This window comes from Amblyomma mixtum, chromosome 2, assembly GCF_055824585.1.
Source record: "Amblyomma mixtum isolate Tamu chromosome 2, ASM5582458v1, whole genome shotgun sequence".
In the NCBI taxonomy this organism is placed as follows: Eukaryota; Metazoa; Arthropoda; class Arachnida; order Ixodida; family Ixodidae; genus Amblyomma; species Amblyomma mixtum.
Genome location: NC_143013.1, coordinates 24,382,376 through 24,399,068, shown reverse-complemented (window position 1 = coordinate 24,399,068; position 16,693 = coordinate 24,382,376). Strand labels below are relative to the sequence as shown.

The following is a 16,693-nucleotide window of genomic DNA, read 5'->3' as shown; positions in this document are numbered from 1 at the left end:
GCTGTTTTAATCCAGGTGCCAGCCAATTTAATCCACACTCGAAAAACGAATGCTGTAGAAGACTCCAAAGCATAGAACACGAATACCAGGAATAAAGATTAGATAATTTTTCAAACCATGCGATGCCTAAGCGAAGTGTCCACATATTGCATAGCTTTCATCAATATTATAACCAACACTACTTTGATACAAGTGTTTTAAAGCGCCGTTTAAAGCGCACAATATCAGCATTAAAAAGCTGCACAGGGGCTCAGTGCTATGGCTTACTGGCTCTTTATTACGACCATAGAACGGAGGAGGGCACAAATGCACACACTGTTTATAATGTAACATTGAATCCACTGTCTTCAATAAAAGATGCGATTATTTTGTCAGATAGTCAAAGAAAGTGTTAATAAACCGTACTTTAGATTAGCCCTACGTAGTTTCGTGTGAAAAAAAGGTACACAGCCAATGATGAAAAGTTCCAAAGCAAAAGGCAAGTTTTGCGCCTCCATTTCTTGTGGATTGTCGTCTGCTTTTGCAAAATATGCTAGGACAACAGAAAAAGACATAGATATGTGCACTCGTTATAGAAATCTGTGAACTTTCTTTTTCAAGAAATAAGATTTATTTCTCAGGCACGTAAAAAAGCATTGTTAAAAACACAGAAGAAAAGGAAGTTTCAAAGCAGACGGCTTTGTGTGTGCCGCATTGTGGCTGCATTTGCACAACGGAGTAGAGCCGGACGGTGGTGGTACGCACTCGTATACTATAAGCAGGTGATAGTGTACCACTTTTCTTACATCTCGCATGGACATTAACGCGCAGTATTTTCTTCCATGGAAGCCGATGAGCCGTGCTCTTAGGTCCTAATTGGACACCGAAAACGAGGACCGCCATTCAAGCTCCCAGATGCACCAAGAAGAAAGAACAGCAAAGTCTCAACATGACAGGGCCAGAATTCTCGATGTGTCAAGGCGTGGAGGAGATGTGAAAAAAAAATGGCAGACACGCTGGGCATCAATTTAAAGACAGCAAGATCAATTGCAGCTACCGATAGAGAGGTGTTCAAGAAAGGCGGAACGTCGGAGAAATTCGGAAATGAGGTTGTAGCGGCTCTCAAAATTATTGTGGACAACAACCCTGCTTTCACTCTAAAGCAAATAAAGCAGGCGGCGGAAGAAGAATTGCCCGGAATTGCCATCAGCACAAGTAGCATCGATCGCCTACTGGATGCGCACGGCTACTCTATGAAGTTGGTGACTCAGAGGCCGATCGACCGCAACAGAGATGACGTGAAACGCACCCGCAAAACATATGCGCAGTGGCTGCAGTGTGAAGGACCCCGCTTGTGCAGGTTTTACGTTGATGAGACCAACTATAACATATGGTGTTCAAGGAGCTTCGGCCGTGCGATTAAGGGGCAACCTGCGGTGCAGACGACGACTGGCACCAGAGGCGCAAACCTTAACATTATCGCCTGTATGTCAGCAAACGGTGTCATACATTGGACGGTTGTCGACAAGGTTCACTGGGTCGTGTTTAAGGAATTTTTGAGCGATATATCAGCCCGTGTCGAAAGTGAAGAGCCTGGTTCAGAAGCCGTTTTTATTTTTGATAATGCTCCCGCTCACAGCCAAGCGGAACAGGCAATCCTGGCCAGTCAGCTGCACTCAATCAAGAGGTTGCCTCCTTACAGCCCATTTTTTAACCCTATAGAGGAAGTGTTTTCGAAGTTCAAGTCTGAAGTCAAAGCTTTCCTCAGCGAGCGGAGAGACTTGGCGCTCACCACTCCGCCCGGACTGACTAAAAGGGAGCATCGGCGCAGTTTATTGCTCGACGCTGCTCCACACTGTATGCAGCAAGTACAGCGAGTAGAATGCGCTGCTTTCGACCGCCATAACTTTTCTTTTATACCAGCAGCTTTGCGTGAAGATGACATGTAAAATGTGAAATCACACTTTGCGCCACCTAATGTCCTACAGAAAATAAAACTGCATTTCAAAGACGGCCCCTTCTGTGCTTGTATAAACCTAGATTGTTAACACCGCTATAAGGCAGCCGCCAGTAGCTATTCTTGACCTAGGCTGTAAGCTCCGGTGTAGCTTCTCTCACTTTCCGTTCTAAAACTAAATAAACCTTGAAGTGAAGAACCGTTCCTCCGGTTCTGTGACTCGTCCCACCTAGAAGAACTCTGCATTACACTGCTACCCTTGTTTCTGCTAGTGGTGTTGAATCTTTATCACAGCCTCCCGAAAAAAATTTTGAACCGGTTGCATGAAAACAGTATAAAGGCCGGAATTGTAACTAGCATGCAGATTCAGCGCATAAGACAACCCATAATCAGCAGTGCTTACCCAACTAATTAATACACGACAGTCACAAGCCTCAAGAGTTGCATAAAATACTGAGGTTTAACAGCTGCTAATGGCTCTTTGATGTTGCAAGGTATGCGAAGAAAACGAAATAGTGCATGAGAATGTGACTCACAGGCTTGCATGGTCTCAGAAATTATCTTAACTTCGCTTTATTTATTCTCTGTTCGCATTTATTCGCATGCGCATTAAATTGGTTGGCACCTGGATTAAAACAGCTGGCGCTTGTATTATTTGCGTTGGCACTGGGATTAAATTGGTTGGCGCTGGATTTGTTCGAGTTGGCGCCTGGATTAAATACGCTGGCGCTTAGATTAAGTGCATGACACTGAGATTAAATTACATAGCAGGCAGATTATATCTGTCGGCGCTCAGATTATTTCTGCTGGCACTAGGATTAAATTCAGTGGGAAAACCTGTAGATGTCATTTGCGGATTTCAACTTCGAGCGCTCTTTTAAAAAAATGTTCAAGCCAGCATAATTAGATTGGTAGGAATCCCGAGGCACGAAAGTTTCGCAAACAGACGATGATGAGATACGCATTCGAATGCCTTTGAAAAAGTCTACAAAGATTGCATCTGTCTGGAGGTTATGGTCCATGTCCTTAAGTATGTGTTGGGTGAACACGGCCAGCTGTGTTTCACGTGAAAGCGATTTCCTGAAGCTATACTGATGCGGATAAAAGAGGTTAATTGAATCTAGGTGGGACATTGAGTTTGATGCTATAATGTTCCCTAGAAGTTTAGAATTTATGCTAGTAGGGGATATTATATGATAGCTGGGCATGCGCAATCACCTGTTTTGAAGATGGGAGCAATTTGGGCTATCGTACGATCATCAGGAATACTTCCCGTGTGCAATGATGGGGTAGATATTAAACGTCTAATCTAATCTAATAAATCTAATCGAGCCGATTAGATTTATGTCTATAGGGTAGAGGATACACCAGAATTTGATGGGATTTGTTCTGAGAATAGATGTAACAAGCCAGGAGATAAACATTTGTCTTCCCTTTCATGATCCGAAATAGCGGTCACTACGTGACCTAGGTAGACGTATTGCCTTACCACATTTCTTCCCTCCTTTATTACTTCTATTTCGGCGAGGTTCGGGTGTCTATCGAGACGTCAGGAAGTTAGAGCGGCATTTCCGTTCCTCAAAAACGAATGTTTTTATGCTGCGGAAAAGGTAACACTGGAAACTAGGCAGTTTTTTTGTGTAAGCTGGCCCTTGAGTCCGTGAAGTGTGCTGGGAAATCCGCGAGCGGCAGAAGGCCGAGTGTGCACTTGAGCACAAATCCGCTAATGGCAATCAGCTTTCGCAGATTAATGCGCTAAGCCGGCAAGCTTAGCGCGAGGAACCTTTCAATCGAAAGCCTTACTAGCTCAATTACGATAAAAACGGGCGGCGTATATTTTTTTATTCAGTTCCGATACTCCCATGGCCCACAGGGCATTATTGATTTGAGCGATACATAGAAACAAAAAATTCATTGGTTACAGGAGGGCATAACGCATACAGCAAAAAAAAAAAAAAACCCACTACTGTGACACAATGAAAGATAATCAAGAGGAAGAAATGGGCTTGGGCAGGGCATGTAATGCGAATGCAAGATAACCGCTGGTTCTTAAGGGTAACGGAGTGGATTCCAACAGAAAGCAAACGTAGCAGGGGACGGCAGAAAGTTAGGTGGGCGGATGAGATTAAGAAGTTTGCGGGGATACAGTGGCGCCAACTGACAAACGACAGGGTTAATTGGAGAGACATGGCAGAGGCCTTTGCCCTGCAGTGGGTGTAGTCAGGCTGATGATGAACTGGCGGAAATATGTCAGTTGATAAACCGAAGCACGAGAATGAATACATGTGCCAAGAGGAAAAAATTCACACAAGGAGGCAAATTGATATGAGAAATATAATAACGCCATTTGTGCAAATGTTGAACACTCAGATGGGCACGTTATAGAATGCTATAATGTAACAGAATGCATGGGTACAACCAAATGAAACGCAGAATAGAAAAATTCAAAAATGACTATGGTAAGCAATCATATACTGACATCTTCCTCTTGAACTCTTCAATCTCATTTCCGAGTACAACTTGTGGTGGAAGGTGGTTCCACGCCGACGATGCATTTGGAATGAAAGAATTAATGCATATTGTTGTACAGCACCGGAGAACGCCAACTTTGCATGATCGATCAATGTGGGATGAACCATATGTGCGTCGTCAGTGCATCTCGAAGAATTCAATTCATCCTGTAAATTTTGAAGAAACAGACACATGAGTGATACTGCCCTGCTAAGGAAAAGAGGGGTTAGGGACAATTATTTTTTTTATTTCATTGACCCTCGACAGCCCGTCATAGTTACGGGTGATAAGACGGGCAGCTCGGCTCTGTACTGCTTCCAGGTCATCAATAACATCATCAGCCTGACTACGGCCACTGCAGGGAAAAGGCCTCTCCCATGTCTCTCCAATTAATTCAAATAATCATAAATTACTTAGGTATTCTCCATTAACTCTTATCCCCAACTGCTCCCACTTCAGGCCTCAGAATACCTCCTGTAAACAGGCAGTGAATAGCATAGGCGAGATCATGTCTCCCTGCCGGACACCCTTCCGTATTGGAATTTTATTGCTGACTTTATGGAGGACTATGGTAGATATGCAATCGTTATAATTATCTTCCAATGTTTTCACATAAAACTCTTCTACACCCTTAATCCGCAATGCCTGAATGACAGCTGAGTTTTCTACCGAGTCGAATGCTTTCTCGTAATCGATGAACGCTATATATAGGGGCTGGTTATATTCTGCGCATTTCTCTATCACCTGATTGAGAGCGTGAATATGGTCTACCGCCCAGTATCCTTTACGAAAGCCTGCCTGATCATTTGGTTGATTGGCCCCGCCGCGGTGGCTCAGTGGTTACGGCGCTCGACTGCTGACCCGAAAGACGCGGGTTCGAATTTCGATGAAGGCGAAATTCTAGAGGCGCGTGTACCGTGCGATGTCACAGCACATTAAAGAACCCCAGGTGATCGAGATCTCCGGAGCCCTTCACTACGGCGTCCCTCATAGCCTGAGTCGCTTTGGGACGTCAAACCCCAATAAACCAAACCAACAATTTGGTTGATGTAAGTCTATGGTTGTCCTGACCCTATTAGCATAACAGAGTTAGCATATTCGAATTTAGCACGGACACGTGACTTGTACACAAGAAGCTTGACAGGTGCCGGTGCTAAATAAAAATTAAATTTCAGATGTCCAAGCATGCGGTTAGAATGACGCCGAGATGTTTGTAAGATGTTAGGGGTGTCAGAATAGAAAAAGAAATAAAATAGGAAACGTAGCATGAATTTATGCGACGCAAATGTGCATTACATTACACATAGCCGCGTTAAGCGTCATTTGCCATTGCGAACACCAATTAGAGATAGGTATTAGCTTTGCCTGGAGTGATGGAACGTCATTAGTATTGTTTAATTCACTGTAGACCACACAGTCGTCTGCAAAGAGTCCTATTGAAGATGTTACATTTTTAGGGAAGTCGGTAATGTCTAGAAATGCACTAGTGTGTGTGCAGTGGCACATGGTACGAAAACTCCCAACAATGGCAAGAAGAATAGGGTAGCGTCAAAACAGAAGCTTGAAAGAACGCGAACATTAATTCATAGAAAAGGAGACGTCAAGGAGTTGAAAAATTACAGGCTGGTCAGTTTACTGTCCGTTGCCTATAAGGTATTTACTGCAGTAATCGCTAATAGTAGGTATAACCTTAGATTTCAGTCAACTGAATGATCAAGCAGGCTTTTGAAAAGAACACTTCACACAGACCATATTCATACTATTGATCAGGTGATAGAGAAATGAGCAGAATATAACCAAACCCTATATATACCGGGTGTCCCAGCTAAATGTAACCAAACTTTAAAAAAAGGCGAAGTGTCATAGTCTAGTGAAACCAACTGAGAGTTGTTCATAAGTCGCGTGGCCTAGTCTTGAGTATTTCTTCGCCCTTCAAAGTTAATAATTAGATAAGTTTAATTAGCTAACTTTTTAATTATTGACTTCAGGAAGAAAGTGTCAATACAAAAGTTTTAGATCACCTCGAAAAACCGCTAGTAGTGCTGTTTCTGTCAAGTTACGATTTACGTAGATTCATTTATTGGCATTAACAGAAAGTTGTCACGTGACCAGCTGCTCGCTCACTTCTCTGCCCCAATGTGCACCCAAAGTCTCATCGAGGAGAGGACTTCAGAAAAAATTGATTTTATTCTTTAAGGCGCGTCTTGGGACGTTGAAGTGGCACAGTTGTCATGTGGAAGCTCTTCCTTGTTGTGCGGGTTATGGTTAAAGGCTGGTAAAAAAAACTGCTTTACGTAAATATTACTTTGCTGCAAATGTCTCAGTAAGCTGTTTCTCAAAGCGATCTACAACTTCTCCATTGACACCGTGTTCCTCAAGTCAATAATTAAAAAGTTAGTTAATTAAGCTTAACTAATTCGTCAACCTTGAAGAACGAAAAAATACTGCAGACTAGGTCACGCGACTATAAACAACCCTCATTTGGTTTCAGACGGCTAGGCCACCGTGTGTTTTTTAAAAGCTTGGTTACATTTAGCTGGAACATCTGGTATATCGCGTTAATTGATTACGAGAAAGCGTTTGACTGAGTGGAAATCTCAGCTGTCGTGCATCAATTGTGGATTAAGAGTGTAGAAGAGTGTTATGTGAAAATATTGGAAGATATCTATAACAACTGCACAGCTACCGCATTCCTCTATAAGGTCAGCAATAAAATTCCAATAAGGAAGTGTGTGAGGCAGGAAGACACGATTCCGCAAATGCTATTCACCGCCTGTTTGCACGAGGTATTCCGATGCCTGATTTGGGAACAGTTGGGGATAAGACAGGGTTAATTTGAGGGACATGGCAGAGGCCTTTGCCTTGCAGTAGGCGTAGTGAGGTTGATGATGAGGATGTATGAGACCAAAAATGGCTCAGAATACGGTTCTGTGAGCAGGACGTTAAAATTCGAGAATCGTAAGTCATTAGCATACATAAATCAGGCGGTCATTCCAGGCGAACTCAGTGTCAAGTAAGGCATCCGAACATTTAACAGATGAGCCATAAGGAACCAGCGAGCGAGTGCAACAGTAGTGGAAGAGTTAAACTTTCTTCAAATGATTGTGGAAAGAGATAAGCTCTTTTAGAGACGTTTACACGAAGCGGTAACCTTGAGACAAGACAATCGTATCGTCTGAGTAAAACCAAAGTAGTGTTGAACAGTCTAGCAAGCGAACAGCAGTTCACAATTTGTAGCGGTGTGCTGTAAGTGGTAATTGAGTACGTGCACTTAGGGCAGGTAGTAGCTGCTGATGAAAGGGAAAGGAAAATAACTCGAAGAATAAGAATGGGGTAGAGCGCATATGGCAGGTCCTCTGAGATCATCAACGGCAATTCACCATTTGATACCGCAACAAAAAACCGTTCAGCTTAAGTTAAGGACAACGCAGCGAACCATGGAAAGAAAAATGATAGTTGTGAAGTTAAGACCCTTGAAGCAGGAAGAGTGGGTGAGGGAACAAATGCGGGTTAATAACATCCTAGTTGGAATCACAAGGAACAAATGGGCTTGAGGAGAGCATGTAATTCGAAGGCAGGATAACCGCTGGTCCTTAAGGGTAATGGAATGGATTTCAAGAGGAGGCAAGCGTAGCAGTGGGCGGTGGTCGCAACTGGCAAAGGACAGGGTTAATTGGAGCGACATGATAAATGCATTTGCCCTGCAGGGGGCGCAGTCAGACTGGTGATGATGATCAAGCGCCCTTACGACGCACACAGCAAGCCAAGCACCGCGCGTTGATACAATAATATATGTGTCGTAAAGACTGGAAGACGTCTATAGCAGCTGCACAGCTACCATAGTCCTCCATAAAGTCAGCAATAAAATTCTAATAAAGAAGGGCGTCAGGTAGGCAGCCATGATTTCGCCAATGCTATTCACGGCCTGTTTACAGGAGGTATTCCCAGACCTGGTTTGGGAACAGTTGGGGATAACTGTAAATGAAGTGTATGCAAGTAGTATCCGATCCACAGATGTCACTGCCTTCCTAAGTCACCCAGGAGATGAAGTGAAAAGCATGATCAATGAGTTAGACAGTCAGTGTAGAACTGGTCATGAGTGGATAATAACTAGAAGAATAAGAATGGGGTGGAGCGCTTATGGCAGGTTTTCTCAGATTATGAATGGCGGTTTACGAATATCCCAATTGGTACAAGGCGCAAGGGTGGACAGGACGAACGAAGAACGAACACGGACAAGGGGGGGAGGGGGGAGGGATAAATGAAAAAAGAAAAAACTTTATTGTAAGAGAAATTCGGGGCACGCCCCAGGGTCCCCGCACGACACCACTGCACTCAAGTGTTATGATCCTAAGGTCGATAACACTGGCAGCCCAGCCGGGTCTCCCAGTCCTCCCATGTCTTGAGGTTCTCTAGGTCCCGCGGGGGAGGGTCCGCCGGGCAGAGGCGAAGGGTTCTGAGCATAGGGAAGGAGTGAAGGGAGAGAGTGTGTAGTCTGTTATCTAGGGAGGGGTGGGGAGGGGGCAGAACTGGCGTGAGGCCCTGTAGGCCTACGTCAGCAGGCTGAACGAGTGCATGCGCTTCTCCGTGTATCCCCGATCCGAGACCACCTGAGCCCGGTCTAAATGGTTGGCGGCCTCGTATCCGGGATTCCCGGAGTACGCAGGCACCCATATCAGCTCCATTTGGCGGGGTGGGGGTGCATCGGGCGAGTCCAGTATGCCAAAAGCAGGGACTTAGACTCGGTATCGAGCAAAATTTAGAATCGCAGTTTTAGAGTCACTTAAAATGTACCGGGCTTCCGTGCGGGTGATATCAAGCGCAGTGGCGGCTTCCTCTGCAGCCTATGGGGAGGTGTCTGGAGGGAGAGGTAGTGTGAGGAGGCCACCACACCCGCTGTCGCTTCATCATCCGTGCAGGCAGCGTCAACCCATACGGCGTCTGGCTCGGAGCCGTACGCTCGATGGAGTGCCATCGCACGTGTTCTGCGGCGCTGGTCATAGTGGGACGAGTGCATATTCCTCGGAGCTTCTTTCGCTGTTACTTGAGACAATGGGACGGTCGGGACGGTTTGGTTTGTGAATTTTCGAGAGGAGATAGAACCGTGCGGGGACTGGTCTGGCCGGTGTCATTGCTTTAAACATATCCTGGGACATCTTTTGTTTTTGAAGGAGAGATGTTATCTGATTGTTAACTTCGACTTCGAAGTCTCCTATGGGGTCGCCAGTGAGTTCAGTGTAAAAGTGTTTATTTTGGAATTGTCAGAAACCTTCCTTTAAGTAATCGGTCTTGTCCTTAACAACGATAGCGTCGCCTTGGTCCACAGGCTTGAAGACTTAAGGGGTTGTTGTGGGCTGCTTTTGGTTTAGATTTTGAATATGATGATAGGAAATGCTATTGAATACCAGTGATGTATACATATGTAAATGTTTACCTCTGTGTTTGGCTGGAATCCATGATTTGCCGGGTGTCCCTGGTACGTCATTTCACGGTCTGTTTCGCGGTTTTGGAAACACTCACGCAAGCGTAAGTTCCATGCGAACTTATCTGGATCCTGGTATAATTGGAAGTGACTAAATTTCTCCCGTCATGGGGTAGAAGGTTAGACACGTAGAGAGGAACTCATTCCGATGATTTGAGTGCCAGGCTGGATACGTTCACCATGTTATCAGATCTAATGGAAGACTCGCTATTAATAGTCGCGCAGTTCTTCTCAGGGCTGACGTGTTTCTAGTAGGAGGCAGGGAACGGGGCACTGTTGTGACACCAGCCTACCTGGGTTTCCTAAGTACTTTCGTTGTTCGAATTTCTTTTCCTTAATTATTTCTGTCGCCGTGAGATCCGGTTAGCGACGGGTATGCTCCAATTCGATTGTTTTTCGTTGACTGTGCCATATAAGTAGGTCTGCAATGCATACTGAACGGTTGCGTAGAATACCACCTCTCCACTCAGGCTTCTCGTCGGCATTAAGAGCGGGGTTAGTTGCAACCGCAAACCGTTTGGTACGTTTCCCTCTCATCATCATCATCGCTCAATCTTGTCTTCGGAGGCGTGGCCGCCATTCTTGCAGATTGTGAATAAGGGTATTTCACCTAAGACTCTGCACAGTTTTTAAGAATATGCTCTAAGCTAGAGGAGGGCTTCTACCCGACAGCACCTCGTGCCGGCAATAATTGGGGGTTGCATAAAAAAAAAAGAAATCGTGTCATGCCAGCCGTTTGCCGCGGAATGTTCCGGATGGTGTCATAGGATTCAGCGCGTTGTGCAGCATAAACTCACTATTATTACTATTAGTATTGATCGATTAAGTAGTTGAAACAATTAAAAAAATGCAAAATCTGTTCAAAGGTGCCAAACTGACCAGAATGGAAAGCCTAACCAACTATACCGGGTGTTTTTTTTTAGAAGGCCCAAAATTTAAAAAAAAGGTAAATTGCTTTAGATTTATTTTAGCACTGGGGCTATACTGGAGGCTACGGCGGGCACCAGGCAAGAGGAAAACTGCTTTAATTAGTTCGCTGATTAACTAAATATGTTAATTAACATTTCTAATTTTTGTTTTAGGGGCTATGTTGTATTCGCAGAATTGGAGATCGTCCTCTAAACAGTCCAACCGAGAAAAAACAATTTGAATTAAAAATTTTACACGCACGTTAAGAGGCGCGAAAAATTCAGCCTGGTAGGCGTCTTCACACCGTAACGCAGCGGCGGGAGCGCCTCTGACGTAGTTCACTGCGCCCTGCGCTATCGCTGCTTATCTCGCTTCGCTCCGCGGCCTCTCGGAATGCCGCGCTGGAACAAAAACGCATTGGGCGCATTTGTTTTTCAGTCCCGGACTGTCCGGGACTACTTGCGGACTCGAGTCCGGTATTTGTTTTTCTCGGGCAGCCCGAAAGCCCCGCCCACCTGCTTGCATCGCCATAGCAACGCGTTCGTTTTTAGCCTATGGCAGTCCGCGGGCTGCTTGGGGCTGCTGAGAAGGCAGCAGACGATAGCTGCGCGCCGCGCTGGCAGCCATATTAAGTTAGACTCCGTGTGCATTTTGAGTGCTTTTCGTGTTCCTGGAGGTCGATATCATGCGTTAAACCTTCACATGAGCTCCGTAGCTCCTCTCTGAGCCATCGCAAGACTTTTTGTTCTTGCATCTTCGTTTATTTTCTTGAAATCCACCGCACACGGACGCGCGTATTGTTTGCTCGTGTCGTCAAGAGGTTCTTGTTCGCTTGTTTTGCCACATGCTGTCTGTACGCTTACCTGAAAGCATCGCAGGTGAACCACTCGTATACTGCAGCAGCTATAGAGCTTGTTGTCAACATTTTTGCGGAGGCTTTCGTCTATCCGCCTTTCCGCAACGAGTTGGGCTACTTTGTGCGAACTTCGCCGCAAGCAGTAGCGGCGAGCATACCTCCGAAGCTGAGTTCTGTAATGCACCTACGCTAAGCTGACAGTACAGTCTTTAAATCGACTCAGTATCATGATCGAGCGCACGGCGTTACTTCGGCGTCGTAGTGGCCGTGGCTTGCATCGTCTGCTAGCAGATGACAGCGTCCTTGTACGGTAACCGAGGGGGAGCCCGACTCTGGCGCCGTGTTCGAAAGCAGCCTATGGCAAGTAGGTCATGTGACCATGACGCTTTTCCTGTCCGAGCGGAAGCCGAGACCTGCCAGCAAGTAGTCCGGGACTGGAAAAACAAATGCGGCCATTGACACAAAGTGCAGGGCGGAGCGAGCTACGTCACAGGCGCTCACAGACGCTGTGTTACAGTGTGAAGCGGCCTACCAGGGTGACTTTTTCTCGCTTCGTTACGCGCGCAAAAAATTTTTGCTTGGCTGGACTGTTTGGAAGACGATCTACAATTCTGCTAATACAACATATCCCCTAAAATAAAAGTTAATTAGCGTACTCAGTTAATCAGCGAACTAATTAAAGTAGCTTGCCTCTTACCTGCTGTCCGCCGTAGCCCTCGGTATAGCCCCAGGGTTAAAATAAATCTAAAGGAATTTACCTTTCTTTAAAAGTTTTGAACCTCTCAAAAAAAAACACCCGGTATGCTATCGCGCCACCTTCAAGGTGGAGCTCAAGTGTCCTCTGCAATATTTTATTCGGCATCGGAGTGTTAGCTATCAGTATCAACCAGGATGCTGCTGCAGGTACCGTAGAAGTCCGCAATAGCAACCAAACACTGACAAGAAATCCGAAAGGCACCACGAACACTTTTTTTTTTGTTGGACGTTTTGTTTATCATGAACGTTCATGGAACGAAACGTCCAGTAAAACAAAAAGAGCGTGTGTACGTGGTGTCTCTCGGACGTCTCATCAGTGTGTGGTTGCTGTGGACTTCTGCGGTGCCTGCAGCAGCGTGCGCACTCCTCCCACGAATGCGGAATGATGAGAGAAAAAAAAAGAACCGTCCTCCCACGGGAACACCTCCGCTGGAGCAACGGGCATCCGCCCTCTGGATACCCGGGGGACAGCGAGAAGAAGAGCTGTGCTTTTAAGCACAGATCCTCCCCTTGTCCTCCACACACGGCGGCCGAGCTGTGACGCTGGTGGGACCACCAGGCACCGTTTTTTTTCTACAGCGATCTGCTGTGCCGGCGCTGGGAATCGAACCAACGTCGGTGGGGATATTCGCCCAAGCATTGCCAACTGGCGCGCTAACCACTCGGCTACCGTGCGGCTCTGGCTTTTGACGGCGTCGGCGAGTGCTGATAGAAGGGAAGCGAAGCAGGCCGAAACTGAGCATGCGCGGGGGATGCGGTTATCTCGAGATCGGGCGTGCCAGCAGAAACATGCTACGCGTCGAACGTGGAGCGGCCGCACTAGTGTGGAAGTGCGATACCGCGTGGGGCACCAGCCCAGTCATGGTATTTCGTCCGTGCAGATGAAAAAGAGTTGGGAATGCGAAAGCCGCAACCTGAAACTCGATTGGTGCCATGTAAGCGTTGATGGGACCAACATGGCACGGAGTACATCGCTGTACACATTCAGCCAAAGCGTTGAAAGACTGTGTACTGTTTATTAAATATAATACAGATTTCTGGCCCTTGCAGCCGGACCGAAGCGGAAAAAATATCGCGAGAAATGAACGCTCACACGTAATCGTGGTGCGCTAACCCAAAGAGGCAACAAAACAGGAAAAGGGCAAATTGGTCGAAAGAGACCGGTTACACTGTCCAGTGTCTGAAATGGAAAGTGAACAGTGTGTACTGAATATATGGGACACATCACATCGTCTAGTGTCTGAAATGGAAAATGAACAACGTATACTGATTGAAAGAAACCAGTTACACAGTCTAGTGTCTGAAATGGAAAATGAACAGTGTATACTGAACGAAAAAGAAACCAGTTACACAGTCTAGTGTCTGAAATGGAAAATGAACAGTGTATACTGAACGAAAAAGAAACCAGTTACACAGTCTAGTGTCTGAAATGGAAAATGAACAGTGTATACTGAACGAAAGAGACCAGTTACACAGTCTAGTGTCTGAAATGGAAAAGAAAGAGTGTATACTGAATACATGAAACCCATCACACTGTCTAGTACCTGAAATGGAAAATGAACAGTGAATACTGAATACATGAAACCCATCACACTGTCTAGTGTCTGAAATGGAAAATGAACAGTGTATAGTGAACGAGAGAGACCAGTTACACAGTCTAGTGTCTGAAATGGAAAATGAACAGTGTGTACTGAATATATGGGACACATCACATCGTCTAGTGTCTGAAATGGAAAATGAACAGTGTATACTGAACGAAAGAGACCGGTTACACTGTCCAGTGTCTGAAATGGAAAGTGAACAGTGTATACTGAACGAAAGAGACCAGTTACACAGTCCAGTATCTGAAATGGAAAGTGAACAGTGTATACTGAACGAAAGAGACCAGTTACACAGTCCAGTATCTGAAATGGAAAATAAAGAGTGTATACCGAATACATGATATCCATTACACTGTCTAGTACCTAAAATGGAAAATGAAGAGCGTATACTGAACGAAAGAGACCAAATGGAAAATGAACAGTGTATACTGAACGAAAGAGACCAGTTACACAGTCTAGTATCTGAAATGGAAAATAAAGAGTGTATACCGAATACATGATGTCCATTACACTGTCTAGTGTCTGAAATGGAAAATGAACAGTGTACACTGAACGAGAGAGACCAGTTACACAGTCTAGTGTCTGAAATGGATAATGAACAGTGTATACTGAACGAAAGAGACCAGTTACACAGTCTAGTGTCTGAAATGGAAAATAAAGAGTGTATACCGAATTCATGATATCCATTACACTGTCTAGTGTCTGAAATGGAAAATGAACAGTGTACACTGAACGAGAGAGACCAGTTACACAGTCTAGTGTCTGAAATGGAAAATGAAGAGCGTACACTGAACGAAAGAGACCAGTTACACAGTCTAGTGTCTGAAATGGAAAATGAACAGTGTATACTGAACGAAAGAGACCAGTTACACAGTCTAGTATCTGAAATGGAAAATAAAGAGTGTATACCGAATACATGATATCCATTACACTGTCTAGTGTCTGAAATGGAAAATAAAGAGTGTATACCGAATACATGATATCCATTACACTGTCTAGTGTCTGAAATGGAAAATAAAGAGTGTATACCGAATACATGATATCCATTACACTGTCTAGTGTCTGAAATGGAAAATAAAGAGTGTACACTGAACGAGAGAGACCAGTTACACAGTCTAGTGTCTGAAATGGAAAATGAAGAGCGTACACTGAACGAAAGAGACCAGTTACACAGTCTAGTGTCTGAAATGGAAAATGAACAGTGTATACTGAACGAAAGAGACCAGTTACACAGTCTAGTATCTGAAATGGAAAATAAAGAGTGTATACCGAATACATGATATCCATTACACTGTCTAGTGTCTGAAATGGAAAATAAAGAGTGTATACCGAATACATGATATCCATTACACTGTCTAGTGTCTGAAATGGAAAATAAAGAGTGTATACCGAATTCATGATATCCATTACACTGTCTAGTGTCTGAAATGGAAAATGAAGAGCGTATACTGAACGAAAGAGACCAAATGGAAAATGAACAGTGTATACTGAAGGAAAGAGAGCAGTTACACAGTCGAGTATCTGAAATGGAAAATAAAGAGTGTATACCGAATACATGATGTACATTACACTGTCTAGTGTCTGAAATGGAAAATGAACAGTGTACACTGAACGAAAGAGACCAAATGGAAAATGAACAGTGTACACTGAACGAAAGAGACCAAATGGAAAATGAACAGTGTATACTGAACGAAAGAGACCAGTTACACAGTCTAGTGTCTGAAATGGAAAATGAACAGTGTATACTGAACGAAAGAGACCAGTTACACAGTCTAGTGTCTGAAATGGAAAATGAAGAGCGTATACCGAACGAAAGAGACCAGTTACACAGTCTAGTGTCTGAAATGGAAAATGAAGAGCGTATACCGAACGAAAGAGACCAGTTACACAGTCTAGTGTCTAAAATGGAAAATGAACAGTGTACACTGAACGAGAGAGACCAGTTACACAGTCTAGTGCCTGAAATGGAAAATGAAGAGCGTACACTGAACGAAAGAGACCAGTTACACAGTCTAGTGTCTGAAATGGAAAATGAAGAGCGTACACTGAACGAAAGAGACCAGTTACACAGTCTAGTATCTGAAATGGAAAATAAAGAGTGTATACCGAATACATGATATCCATTACACTGTCTAGTGTCTGAAATGGAAAATAAAGAGTGTATACCGAATACATGATATCCATTACACTGTCTAGTGTCTGAAATGGAAAATGAAGAGCGTATACTGAACGAAAGAGACCAAATGGAAAATGAACAGTGTATACTGAAGGAAAGAGAGCAGTTACACAGTCGAGTATCTGAAATGGAAAATAAAGAGTGTATACCGAATACATGATGTCCATTACACTGTCTAGTGTCTGAAATGGAAAATGAAGAGCGTATACTGAACGAAAGAGACCAGTTACACAGTCTAGTGTCTGAAATGGAAAATGAACAGTGTACACTGAACGAGAGAGACCAGTTACACAGTCTAGTGTCTGAAATGGAAAATGAACAGTGTATACTGAACGAAAGAGACCAGTTACGCAGTATAGTATCTGAAATGGAAAATAAAGAGTGTATACCGAATACATGATATCCATTACACTGTCTAGTGTCTGAAATGGAAAATGAAGAGCGTATACTGAACGAAAGAGACCAA

The 16,693-nt window shown here is 44.4% G+C and overlaps 2 long non-coding RNA genes across 2 annotated transcripts in view; one reads left to right on the top strand and one right to left on the bottom strand.

Moving 5' to 3' along the window:
• Positions 1-16,693, bottom strand: part of LOC149358710 (uncharacterized) — a 64,362-nt gene that overhangs the window by 9,203 nt on the left and 38,466 nt on the right. The gene's annotated exons all lie outside the window — the stretch shown is intronic.
• Positions 1-16,693, top strand: part of LOC149358711 (uncharacterized) — a 54,117-nt gene that overhangs the window by 36,934 nt on the left and 490 nt on the right. The window lies entirely within an intron of this gene.